Here is a 12,642-nt window from a genome sequence, read left to right on the forward strand (position 1 = left end):
TGCAGGGTGGAGGAAAGGACAGACACAAGGAAGATTCAAGATGTGCCTGAAGCAAGCTAGGAAGATGCTTTTCTTTCACTCCTTCAGCACTGTTGAGATGCAAGCAGGACACTGTGATCTTCACAGGGCTACACACTCGTGAGAGCACTTTATAGACCACCACTTTCTCAGTTTCTATGTACTTTCTTGCAATGTTTTTAAAGGCTCTGCTATTTTATCAAATGCTGTTTGACTTTTAAGGAGGGAGAAATGAGGCAAGAGATGATGGGGTTACGAAGGAGGGAAGTCAACAGCTCCTGAGATGCCTGCCAACAATATCTGCACTTAAACCATGCAGTTCTGGCAGAGAACACCCTCAAAATTTGATATTTAAAAGTCTTATAGTGTTGGAATGTGTAATTAAAGTAAAAGGACACAAGTGAACTAAGAGCTGATCAACACAAATTTGTATCACAGTCAGGAGAACACGTTCCCACAAAGTCTTAGCCACCTGGTTCTTCCAAGCTACACTGAAAGAAAGAAAATTGAGCTGCCAACTACTTTTATTTTCACCGAAGATTGTCCCTGTCCAGCCTCTAGAAGGTACAGATTTACACCAATCTCAGAGAGCTAAAACAAAACAAAACCATCAAACAAAACCCAACTCACAAGTTGCCTCATTTACTGCCAGTTTCCAAGTCTAAAACAACGTATTTATTGTGATGCAATTTTTTTTTTTCCAACAATGCCTGGTACTTCACAAGGTAAGGATAATTAAAACACCTACAAAAGAGTAGTTCTTGAAGAATCACAGTACTCGCTCCGCAAGAACTGAAATAAATGGAAGGATTCAAATCCACTTTCCAACAGATCATCTCACTGAGGCAAGTTCACCAAACTTTGTCTCTTAAAACTCTCAATTTGCAAGTAATTAAACCAAACCTGTATGGAATTTATTCATTCAGCAGTCATACCCTAACCAAGCACGGTAGCAGTCACACACTAAGTTACCTCTAATTAGCAGCACCTGAAAGGTCATTACACAAAACTTGGCAGTATGGGGCACAGACGTCTCAGTTTCAACCGAAAATGTTAATCGAGTCAAACAAGACTTCTAAAAACCTAACGCCAATGTGATGTGCAACAAGGAAAACCAAGCTCCAGGGTACATTCTCCCACCGTTCTGTCGGGTTCATTGCTTTCACTCAAGTCCAACCACGGCCCATGATGATCTGATGGGATGTAAAAGTCCAACGCACACCTCGGCTCAGGTTATTTAACTCCCTGAGAAATCACAAGCGACAGACAAAAGTATTGCAGATGCAATCTTCCAGCCTTCCTATCCAACGGCTGAGAATGTTGTAATGGTCCACAGGCAAAAACATTTGGTCAACATCGTCCAGGAAACATCTACTGATTTAAGCCAATCACCGCACTCGGGAACCACTCGGTAACTGTGGTTTATAATCTAGTTACAGGGACACGTGTGAAAAGAGGGAACGACCCTGAGCTCTTGCTAGTGTTCGAGTCATCAAGGACATCTTAAACGCATCATTTAAGGAGAGAAAGAGACACCACAAGTCAAATAAGGTTCAAAAGTAGGATCAATGATGAAATAGGAACGTTAGGCAAGAGTGGGTAAGAGAAGAAGATATGCCAGTGCAGAAGAGGCTAAAACTGCCACCTGCTTTTCAGATCTCAAATACAAAATATGGCAACTTTTGGCCAGTGGTCCCATGGTATATAGTAGCTTCTCCTGATCTCCCTCAGTGCTCCTTGTCCTTACTGAAGCAGAATAACTGCTTTACCTACCTGAAAATCCACACAGCTGCTCGTCTGTGGCTGTTGAATACAACTGAGCTTGGGGGAGGAAAGAAGGAGAAATGGTGTCCCTGACTTGTTCTGATGGACACAGGACCAGCATGGACAGTCACAGATCAAGAACCATGAAACCACTGCCTTGGCTCTTCTAATCTATTGCTGTTTACTTCCCAGTAGTGCCACCATGAACTCAGTAACCAGGAAAATAAAACAAAGAAAAAAAAAAAAAAAAAAAAGATATTCATGTTTTATCCAAGTTCTTATTGCAAGGTTTCGAACAGCCAAGCAGCCTATCACCAACCTGAAGATAAAAGTCAAAGCAGCACTGAGGAGGCTGGCACAAGCCAGGTAATGCTTCCACACCTCCCAGACCAACTCTGCAGCCATCAGAGCCACCTCTTCCCTGACCAGTGCCCAGGAATCACTTGCGAATGAAATGCAACCGGATTTATTGCTTCTGCAACCCTGGAAATTCAAGCTACAGAGGTGACGTTATCTTCTGTTTTGCCAAGGCTAATCTAATACCTTTTTAAAGGTGCACACGTTTCACCCTGTTGGCTTCCAACACTGAATTACTGGCTCTGCTAAGCTTCAGAATAAATGAGACGAGCGTGCCCTCTGGGCGAAATCCCTTGCTGTAATCTTTATTCAAAACACACCGCTCCAGAGCCTTGCGTGCGTTGCCAAAAATCGCCTTGAGGTTTGCTCTTAAGATGGCAATTTGCATATCAACATTTTGCTGCAAAGCTTACCCAATGTCCCCGCTATTATTTTAATACTCAACTGTGGGTGGCCCCCTGAGCGGCACGCAGAAGCGCACGCTAAAAATACTCTTGCCTTCCCCACCGGCTCCGCACATGACCACAGCTAACGCCGGCTCGGATGCAAAAACCGGGAGCGACGGCATCCATTCGCTTCTCTAGGAGGATGCACAGGCTCCAGAGTGCTCAAAAAAAAAAATGCTAAAAAGTAGAAATGTACCTCTGCATGGATGGAGGAAGGATGCTCATGGTCACTGGAAGAGGAAGACTGCAGAGAGAGAGATGATTTCGCAATCAAGGAAAGCAGGAGAGGTTTATCCGAGCGCACTATATACTTGGGAAAACATATTAAGAGGTAATAAAAAACAGCAGGCAAGGGAGGCATCGCCCGCGACATGAATCTAAGACGATGCTGAACAGAGGAAGAAACCTCATGCATAGAACAGGAGCGATCCCGGGCGAGTGTGAGCACAGCCTGATTCACGCCCCAGCAGGGAGATCCTGGTCCCATTGGCAGCACCACGTTGATGAAAGCACATAAAAAAAAGGCGGATTGCAGGTTTTTCTGTGCCCTCCTCCCCCTCACCCAGCAAACCCTGGTCTCGGAGGTCGTAATTATTTTTGGCAAGGTGTAAACAGGTCTGGGAAATGAAACTGAAAAACAAGAGTTATTTACGAGATGCAATGCAGGGAGCCAGCACTGGAGCCCAGCTACCAAATCGGCAAGTGCAAGGTCACCCTCGTCTGCTTAGGAGAGCAACTTTGCAAAGTGATGTGCAGCCAGCAGGCAAAATAACCAGCCCCGGTGTGCCCAGTAATGGAAATGGAGCACGATGAACCACCAGAAAACATTGCCTCATCCAATTGCAAGAGCTTTATCATGGGGCTGGTAGGCTCTGAGACGACGTCCATTGAGATGATGTCCACCCAGCCCTTAAGTGACCATGACAACTACTTGCCTCTCTGGAAGAGGAGCAAGAAGGACATCAGGTCCACGTACCTTCCTCCCTCAAGGCTGTTGTAGAGGGAGGCAGCCAAGGGGCTCCATCTGCATGTAAAAGACTGGTGAAGACCTGTCATCGCCTTAACCTGAAGGTCACTGCCTGCTTCCCAACACAGCAAGCAACAAAGATTTGAAAAGCAACTTGCTTGTAAAGAGCAAAGCTTTATATTCTTGCTCTCCTTTTTGCCAGCAAAGAAAAGCTGGACCCTCCCTGCAAGAGGATATTGCAATCCAACAGGGCTGAAGAAGCCAACAACATCTCAAGACCATGAAGGAACTACGGAGGAAGATGGAAAAGCTCCTTTTGGTTTTATCAGGGGCCAAAGGAAAAGGGGTTACAAAGTCAGGAGGTGCAGGGAGGCAGGAGGTGAGCATCCCGAGGACAGGAGGACCTCCAGGCTGCTTTTTCCTCTCTGTCTTTATATTCGGTGTTCAAAGCCTCACAAACAGGACCCAGATGCACAGCCCTGTTCCCAAGTATGATATTATAACAAACTCTAATTAATTAAAAAAAAAAAGGTCAATAAACATGAAGCATTAGGAAAGGAACTGGACAAAGAGAAGAGCAAGTCTGTAGACCTGAGAGCCCACAAGATATCTCTATATAAAAAAGGAAACAAAGATACGTCTGAAAAATGTGCAAGGGAGGGGAAAAAAAAAAAAGGGCAAGAAAAAAAAAGCACGCCTTGGTATCCATGCACAAAGAAGAGGATCTTTACAAATAAACTGCAAGTAAGTCCATTATAAAAAAAGAGAACTGAAATCCTTTCCACTGTCCCATGTTTAGGGCAAAGGAGAAGAAACCCAGCTGCTTGATACTCCGGAAAAAAATCTGCAGTGAGACTGTCGATCCGCTTTCTCAAACACAAACGTTAGTCAGTCCCAGCATCCCGTTTTACTGCAATATTGCAGCACTGTTTACACCACTTGCAAAGATGCATCTCCAAGGGATCAATTTTGGCACTTGGCTGGGATAGCAATCCATTAAATTTTTAGAAAAACAACCTGTATCTATGAAACTTCCTCACAGTGTGTGATCAATACTTACGAGGGCTTCTGAAAGCACGCGGTTGCTCTCTAAACCAGAAGTGTCAAAAAATTCAGGACAGCACTTCTGGTGCTTCGACATCCACATTTTACCACCTACTTCCACATTCAAGCACTCGCCACTAACGGAAGCTGAAGGTCCCTGGCACTGAGAAATCGAGCCACTAACATGTAGTGGCCTCAAAACAACTTTAAGCACCGCCATTTTAATTTTCTTTTTTTTTTTTTCCTTCCTTATTTATCATTAGTAAAAGTAGTCCTAGTAAAATGATTTGGTTTTTCACCATAACTACAAATCTGGATAGCTTTACAACCTGCACAAGTACGTAAGAGGATGATGAGCACTAGCAGGCTGGGCACGCTTCCCTGATCACAGCTATTCACCGTGGCCTCATCCTGCCCGCAGTGATCCACAGCTCTGTCCGCAGCGGCTTCAGCGGAGAAAAGACTGAAACTTTAAATTCTTTAAAACAAAAGCAAGAAAAAAGAGCATAAAAGCAAACAAAAACACATGCACTACTATTCTATATGTGTGATTTTTCTATATATGACCTTACACACTATTATTATAGAAATTAATTGTTATTTAATAATATATATATATTTATAAGTTTAATTTCTCATACTTTTTCACTGAGCGACCACTCCCGGTCACTACTTACAGCAGAATATTTGATGGGACTGACATTAGGGTCCCTCCAGCAGCGACAAGCACTCAGGCAAGAGAGTGGCTGAGGATACATCAGGCAGATGACAGAAGACATCAAAACATTTGGGAAAGATAAATCACATCTCAAGCTATTTAGCAGTACGTTTAAAGTTGTATAAATTAGGCATTTTAGAAATCAGGAGGTTCTCATGAGACTCTAGAAAGCTAATAGTGTCACAAGGGATCGTAAGTGAATTGTTTTTGGGGAAGTCAAAAAGCTGCGTTAAGGCTTAGCTCTTGCTTCGCTTGGCAAGAAGGAAAAGCTCAAGACCTGTAGCTCCTAACAGAAGGATGCAGCTGCACAGAAGACGGTAAAAAAATTACATAGATAGATCTACGCCTTAATGCGCAGCACCTACTCTCATAAAGCTGTATGATTTTTATATTTTTTTTTAGTTAGCTGGGAATAGAAAACGCAGTTCGCTGGAGTTAACTTCAAGTTGTTACCATTAAAAAAGTTTGATTTCTCATTAGTAAAGATTCCATGGCAAATAAAAGGGACAAAGGGGGACATTCAGTCACTGCTGGGATGCTGAATACAGCCTGTGCACAATCAGCAGATAATCTGCATTAACCCCCTTCAAAAAATCAAGCCCACACGTTGGAAAGGGGATGCTGCGACGGAAGCAACGGCAAAAATCACAGAAACTCGAGGGATCGCCATCTGCAGCTCCCATTTCCAGGCAAATGAAGCACAATAAATAGCAAACGAAGAAAATATGTCATGTACGGGTTCTATCAAACAAGGCGTTACCCGGCGAGTCAGCACAGTTCCTGCAGCCTCATCCACCTTCCCCAGTGCCAAACAGATGCACAGCGGCGTTTTTTCTCCCCTTTACAAAATCAGAAGGACTCTGAGCATAACAAACATCTTCTGAGTGGGACATGGGATGCTGCAAAGCATTTGCTAATAATACAGGTCCAACACAACTGCAATTAGTTGCAACCACTACTCCCTCTGATAAAAAGTCATTTTTTTAACCACTAATATGTTTTTCAAAAAAAAAACCTCTTTGCATTAAAAACTTCAGTACTGGTCATCTAACCAAGGACTAAATTCAACGTGGAAATTTGGATGAGAAACAGTAATTTTTTTGCATGAAAAACTCTGCCTTTGCAGAGCAGAGTCTGGACTTCCCCTGCAGTTAGTTTTGCCTAAACTTTAAGCCACCACTACAGAGTCTGCAAATCTGGTGAGACATTGTCCAAGCCTTCCCCAAACAGCCCGGGAGGATTTTTCTCCCCCAGTACATCCCAAAATTGGGGCACGTGAGCTGCACGCTGAGGACTGTAGTCACGGTCTTGAGACATCACAGGCTGGTAAATAAAAAGGGCATTTCAGGGGGAAAAAAAAAAAAAAAAAAAAGAAAAACAGTATTCATGGCTGTACATGCCTCCACCACAGAGCTCCTGAGCAATCTGCTCATACGAGATTTTTCACAAAGCAGCCATTAATAGCAAGTTTGGGGGTTCCCTCATACCATATTTGAGTCTCTGGCATCTCGCACAGCAAAGAAATGGGTTAACTCAAAAATCTGGGTCACAACACCTCCAAATCTGCCTGTTTTTCACAGGCAGAAAAAAATCAAGGAGGCACCTCCCTCCTCCACGCAGAAGCATCACAGGAAGATTCACTATAAACTGAAAAAAAAAAAAACCAACAAGCTTCAGCAATGATTGTGATCAAAGTCCCTCATGGAAGAAGAAAATGTTTTATTGTACAGAAATAAGGACTACGGCCACCTACAACACAGCAGGGCTGGAATAAAATCCTACAGCACGGCTCTCTCCTGAACTCCTTTAGTCCATGCACCAGACGATGGAGGAGTCCTACAGGGGGAAAAAAAATACACGGCCAAGTTATTCAAGACTACAATCACAATCAATGTATGTAGCAGGGGAAGGAGGACAAATAAAGTCCTCAATAACGTTAAAAAAAAAAAAACCCACAGTTTTGCAATGTGTGGCTTTGCAGCAGGGGTGATAGGGGAACAAGAACAAAACAAACAGCACGCAGTGAAAAGCGTAAGCCACTTTGCAGTTATTTTCTGCTTTTATTTAGGGAAGAGGTTACAGAGACAGCGAAGAAATTGCAGCCTAACTCAACACGAGCATTTACTTTAAAAAAACCCTAAATTTACTTAAAAAAAAAAAAAAGTAAGTATAGGTATTGGAGCTGAGCTTGATTTCATTCAAGAAACTGGGAAATGTTTTCTAGATTTCACTTGCAGCATCCCAGCAGATGAGCAACCAAGACACCTAAACTGCCCTCAGGAGAGCTTTGCCCTACAGCTCTGCACCCCAGCAAAGAAATGTTAAAAAAACCTTCCAATACACCATTTATTCTTTTTTTTTGCACCCATCTTCAGAATATATTTTAAAAAGCAACTGATCGCCAATGCAATGTTCGCTTTCTAATGGTGCGAAACGGATATGGTGGAAAAAAAAATCCACCCTGCCCCCTTTTTTCTTTTTTTTTTTTAGTTAAATGCTATTTTTTTTCCATCATCAGAAACACTGAAAAGCAGAGGCATGCCCATGCGCTGCAACAAAGAGATGGCACCTGCCTACTGAATTTCCTGACTAGTGACACTACGGAGAAAAAGAAGAGTTTTAAATAGAAACCTCCCTGCAAGTGTTAAATCAGATTAATTTAATTCCTTTGCATTATTTTAATCTCACATGCCATCATTTGCAAGGCAAGCAGAAAAAAAAAAAAAAGCCCACAGTGTAGGATTCTTATCTTGACCACTTTCCTTTGGAAACACAGGGTATTATTAAAAACCAAAAATAACTTTACTGACAGCAAAAGGACACACGCTCCTTCACAGCAGAGTGACAGCATGAATTTTATACGTAGTTTTTTGGGCGCTCAGCATCAAGCAACGGGCACGATCTTCCCTTCCTCCTTATAACACGTAACGCCGCTGCTGGCAATGCCAACACGAGTTTGTGGCCAGATTTTGTACTTGCACGTGTCAAAAAATACGCTGCAAAAGAATAAAATGCAATTCGAAAGGTTGGTGATGCTGCTGGAGGACAAGTTTTGCGATATTTCCCCGGGAAACGCCGGCATGCTGACACCTGATGCTTCATTTTGCCAGTCAAAGTCATGCTTAAATATCTGGATGAAATGTAGACCACATGGCTCATGCTGTAGGCAAATGCATCCGCTCTTACGGTGATGGAGACACCACCAACCATGTCCCAGTGGAAGGACCCAGTCCTCCATCCATCCGTCCATCAACCCACCAGGTCTCATGGGGACCAGATCTGGACACACAAGTCCTTTCCAGTGCATGCAGCCTTCACCCCGATGACGATGACTCCAACCCTACATCAAACACGGGCTGAGGCTCCTCCTGCCTGCCCAACGCTGTGGTGGTTTAGCCCGGATCACCACACAGTTTCTTTCACACACGAAATCCAAAACACACTGGCTACTGAGAAGAAAATTAACTCCATCCTTGCTGAAACTAGGACAAACGCTCTCAGGTCTCACGGACTTCCCCTGCCCCACCAGGAACCTGCAGAAGGTCCGTAAAAAGCCAAGCGAGAGCCATCTACCCACCCAACTGAAGTGCAGGAAGGAAGATAACAAGGATGGGAAAAATAAATTAGATTTTTTAAAAGTTCTTCCCATTTCCATCTAGCAGAATGTGTTTATGGTACAGGCAGAGAATCAAAAGTATTATTTTTATCTTGATATTATTTACCCTTTCGCACTTGCTATTTCAATATCTCTGAATTCCGAGAAGAACCAGTAATTCAAAATACCATTTGCTATATATTTATAAGCAAGCGAAAGCACAGACTCATTCATTTCCAGCTTGCCTACTTTTTTTTTTTTTTTTTTTAATTTTTAGATTTTAAGTGCTGTAATATAGATGAGCGAATTTATCAAGACAAAGAAGTATTATTTCTCCTCCAACCTCAGAGTAGGCGTCTTGCTGGCTGGGAGACCGGATCACACTGGAGTCGCGTGGCGAGGAGCAAATTGCAAGAGGTTTAAAATACGTTTTAAAAAACAAACAAGTTGTAAGGGAAAGAATAAGGTTTCTTGCACAAGAGAGGATGGGAGTGAAAGATTTCAGTACTAAAATCTCTATTCTAACAGTCTCTTTAGCCAGTCTGAGCTAAATAACTTGCAGTCGTTGCACAAGAGGCAGCCCTGGATGTCAGGAAAAACGCAGCAGCACAGCGTTACACCGCGAAACTCCTCTGAACCAAGCAACTACCAGGAGGGAGACATCGTATCCGAAAGCTCAGTCTTGTTTTGGAGGAAACGGGGATGGAGATCCAAAGCAGGAGCCAGGAGTGCAGCAGGACGCATGGTTGCGCTGCTCAGCCTCTCCGACGCCCATCAAAGCCACACCAGCGGCGATCGTGCTATTTTTTAATTGCGTTAACACACACTGGCAAACCAGCAAGGCGAGAAGCTTCGGAGAGAGCAACATGGGTTATTTGTTGCTTGGCTGATGGCTGGAGAGGGTATCAGCACGTCATCAGCACCCCAGAAAATGCCCAGAGACTAACCTGGAGGTGAGATGAGAAGGAAAAGGACGTCGCAGCTGGAGAATACAGTGGAGCAGGAAGGCACCAGGGGACCAGACGGCAGCTGGCCTGAGTCAGCAGTGATTTAAAGACCTGCACCGTCTGCACCGGCTCCTGGACCAAGGTCTCTTTATGAAACCAACAAGGAAGGACGGGTCAGTGCGTACTCACAGCCCTCTTGAAAAGGGAAATACCAGCCCAAAAAAAAAAAAGGGTAAATGCTGGATACAATACAAACCTTATTGCTAGCGGATGAAGAAGGGGGAGAAAAAAAAAAACCCTCTTAGATTAGTCCAGCCTAACTCACCACACAGCTAGTAAAAAACTTAGGATTGAGCAGGACAAAGCACGAGGAGCAAAACTTCAGGGCACCGCCCCACGCACGCGGTATCCGCGGGTTCGCAAACAGACAACCGCTTGTTTACGCCGCGCTCCCAGACACGATTCCCGAATCTCAGGGAATATTTCCAACGCAAACAACCAGAAGCTGCGCGGCGTGTATTTGGTGTGACGGCGGAAGAATGAAAGCGTGCTTTTACGTTTCCAAACCCTCTGCTTTTTGATGTGCACTCAATGACACCAAGCAGTTCAGAGGAAATACAAGATCTCGCCAGCAAAGTCCACTCCGGAGTCAGACACTGCAGGTTAATGGCACCACGCAGCTAGGGCGAGCTTTTATTAAAAGCTTTGAACCACAAACATTCTGAACTACAAAAGCAACAAGAAAAAGTTTCTGCAAAGTCAACCCAAGGACTATTGTAGATGCTTTATACATTTAAAAATAGTTTCATTTCCTCTCTTGTGTTTTCCCAAAGGCACTTGCAAGTCCATCTCACTGACTAATTTATAGCTAAAGCCTCCTGAAACAGCCTGGAATGAAAAAAAAAAAAACAAAAAACATTATACCCTATGTGATGTTAAAAACGAGCTAAAAGCTGTTATTTAACTACAACACAGGTCGTGGAGCCATTCCTAGAGTTACCACGGCACCGGAGATCGACATGTCAATGTTTCGTTGTGCTAAGCGACCATGGGACAGTGTCACAGTGACTGTTGGCGGTGGAGCAGACCGTCTGCACGGGACACAACAGCGGTCCTTCGGAGAGAACAGCACCCTCAGCACCCACGTGCCTCCCCGCTCACATCCCGTCCCTCCATTGCTCGTACACACAGAAACCCCGCGCAAGGCAAGCCACAGTCCCCACACTGTGCAAACGCACGCGTGCAAACCCCGTGCAAGGGCAGCCAGGGTTTGCACGCGCGCCCTCCTGTGCAAGGTGTTGTGGTTTAGCCAGTGCAAGCCAGCCCTGCTCCCGAGTTTCAAACGCAAACCTCTGTGTACAAGCCTTGTCCCTCAGCAACACCCAGACCCCACCTCGTGTACGACCAGCCCTGTCCTCAGGCTGCAAACACACACTCTGCGCCAGGCCAGCCCTGTCCCCATGCTGCACACACCCTGCTGCAAGGCCAGTCTTGTCCCCAATTGCACACACACCCTGTGCCAGGCCAGCCCTGTCCCCAAACCACACACCCCCCGTGCCAGGCCAGCCCTGTCCCCAGTTGCACACACACCCTGCGCCAGACCAGGACAGCCCTGTCCCCAAACCACACACCCCCTGTGCCAGGCCAGCCCTGTCCCCAGTTGCACACACACCCTGTGCCAGGCCAGCCCTGTCCCCAATTGCACACACACCCTGTGCCAGGCCAGCCCTGTCCCCAGTTGCACACACCCCGTGTGCCAGGCCAGCCCTGTCCCCAGTTGCACACACCCCGTGTGCCAGGACAGCCCTGTCCCCAGTTGCACACCCCCTGTGCCAGGACAGCCCTGTCCCCAAACCACACACCCCCTGTGCCAGGCCAGCTCTGTCCCCAATTGCACACACACCCTGTGCCAGGCCAGGCCAGCCCTGTCCCCACGCCGCACACACGCACGCACACCCACTCTTCGCCGAGCCAGCTCTGCCCCCAGACCAGCACGTCCCTAGGTCGCCCCCTCCCCCCCTAAGCCGTGTCCCACTCGTGTCGCTCCCACCCGTGTCACACGCGGGGGGAGGGGCGGGAAAGGCCCAGCCCGCGCCGCCGCCGCCGCCGCCTCCCCCGCGCGCGCCCCTCACCTGCCGCCGCGAGGCTGCGCCGTCCCGCCGGCACCCAAACATCACGTGACCGCGGCGGGCCCGCCCTGACCACGTGCTCGCCTCCCTCTCCTCACCCCGCCCCGCCCGCCGGAGTCCTCAACCCGCAGGTGCCGCCGCCCGCGGCCGCCGCTCTGGACTGCAACTCCCAGCAGGCACCGCGAAAGCGTGCCACGCCTTCTTTCCCCGGCGACCAATCCCCTCGGGGGACGACCAGAGAGTGGCGGGCAACCCCCCCCTCCCCTCGCGGTCCCGCCCACCGTCCCTCACCGCCAGCCGCGCCCCCGCGTTCTGAGTGCTGGCGGGGTCGGTGCCACTGCTCGGCGCTGCCCTGCGGTCCCTTCCCCACCCTTCTCCTCCCTTCCCGCCCCTGCGTGGGGACTCACCAGACGCCCCGAGGCTCGCCGAGCCCCACCTTCCCCCTGCAGCCCCCTCCTCAGGGCCGGCTTCCCGTCTCCTTCCCTCTGCTCCGGCCTGCAAGGTGGCGAGGCCCTGCCCTGGCCCACCTCTTCCCTTCTCCCCTCTCTCCCCAGTCCTGCGGTACCCCACCAGCCCTCATACCGCCTGTGGATCGTTGGCAGTCGGGACTGTTCAGCCTGGAGAAGGGAAGGCCCCGGGGAGACCTTACAGCCACCT

The 12,642-nt window shown here is 47.1% G+C and overlaps 1 protein-coding gene across 3 annotated transcripts in view; it reads right to left on the bottom strand.

Moving 5' to 3' along the window:
- The window catches only part of TSNARE1 (t-SNARE domain containing 1), a 490,264-nt gene extending 478,141 nt beyond the window's left edge, over positions 1-12,123 (bottom strand). For all 3 annotated transcript variants that reach the window (XM_086741344.1, XM_086741345.1, XM_086741338.1), the window contains exon 1: positions 11,989-12,123. The gene's annotated coding sequence lies outside the window, so the exon portion shown is untranslated. The remainder of the gene's footprint in view (positions 1-11,988) is intronic.
- Positions 12,124-12,642: the final 519 nt, after the last annotated feature.

This window comes from Chlamydotis macqueenii, chromosome 2 (genome assembly GCF_036417535.1).
Source record: "Chlamydotis macqueenii isolate bChlMac1 chromosome 2, bChlMac1.mat, whole genome shotgun sequence".
NCBI lineage: Eukaryota > Metazoa > Chordata > Aves > Otidiformes > Otididae > Chlamydotis > Chlamydotis macqueenii.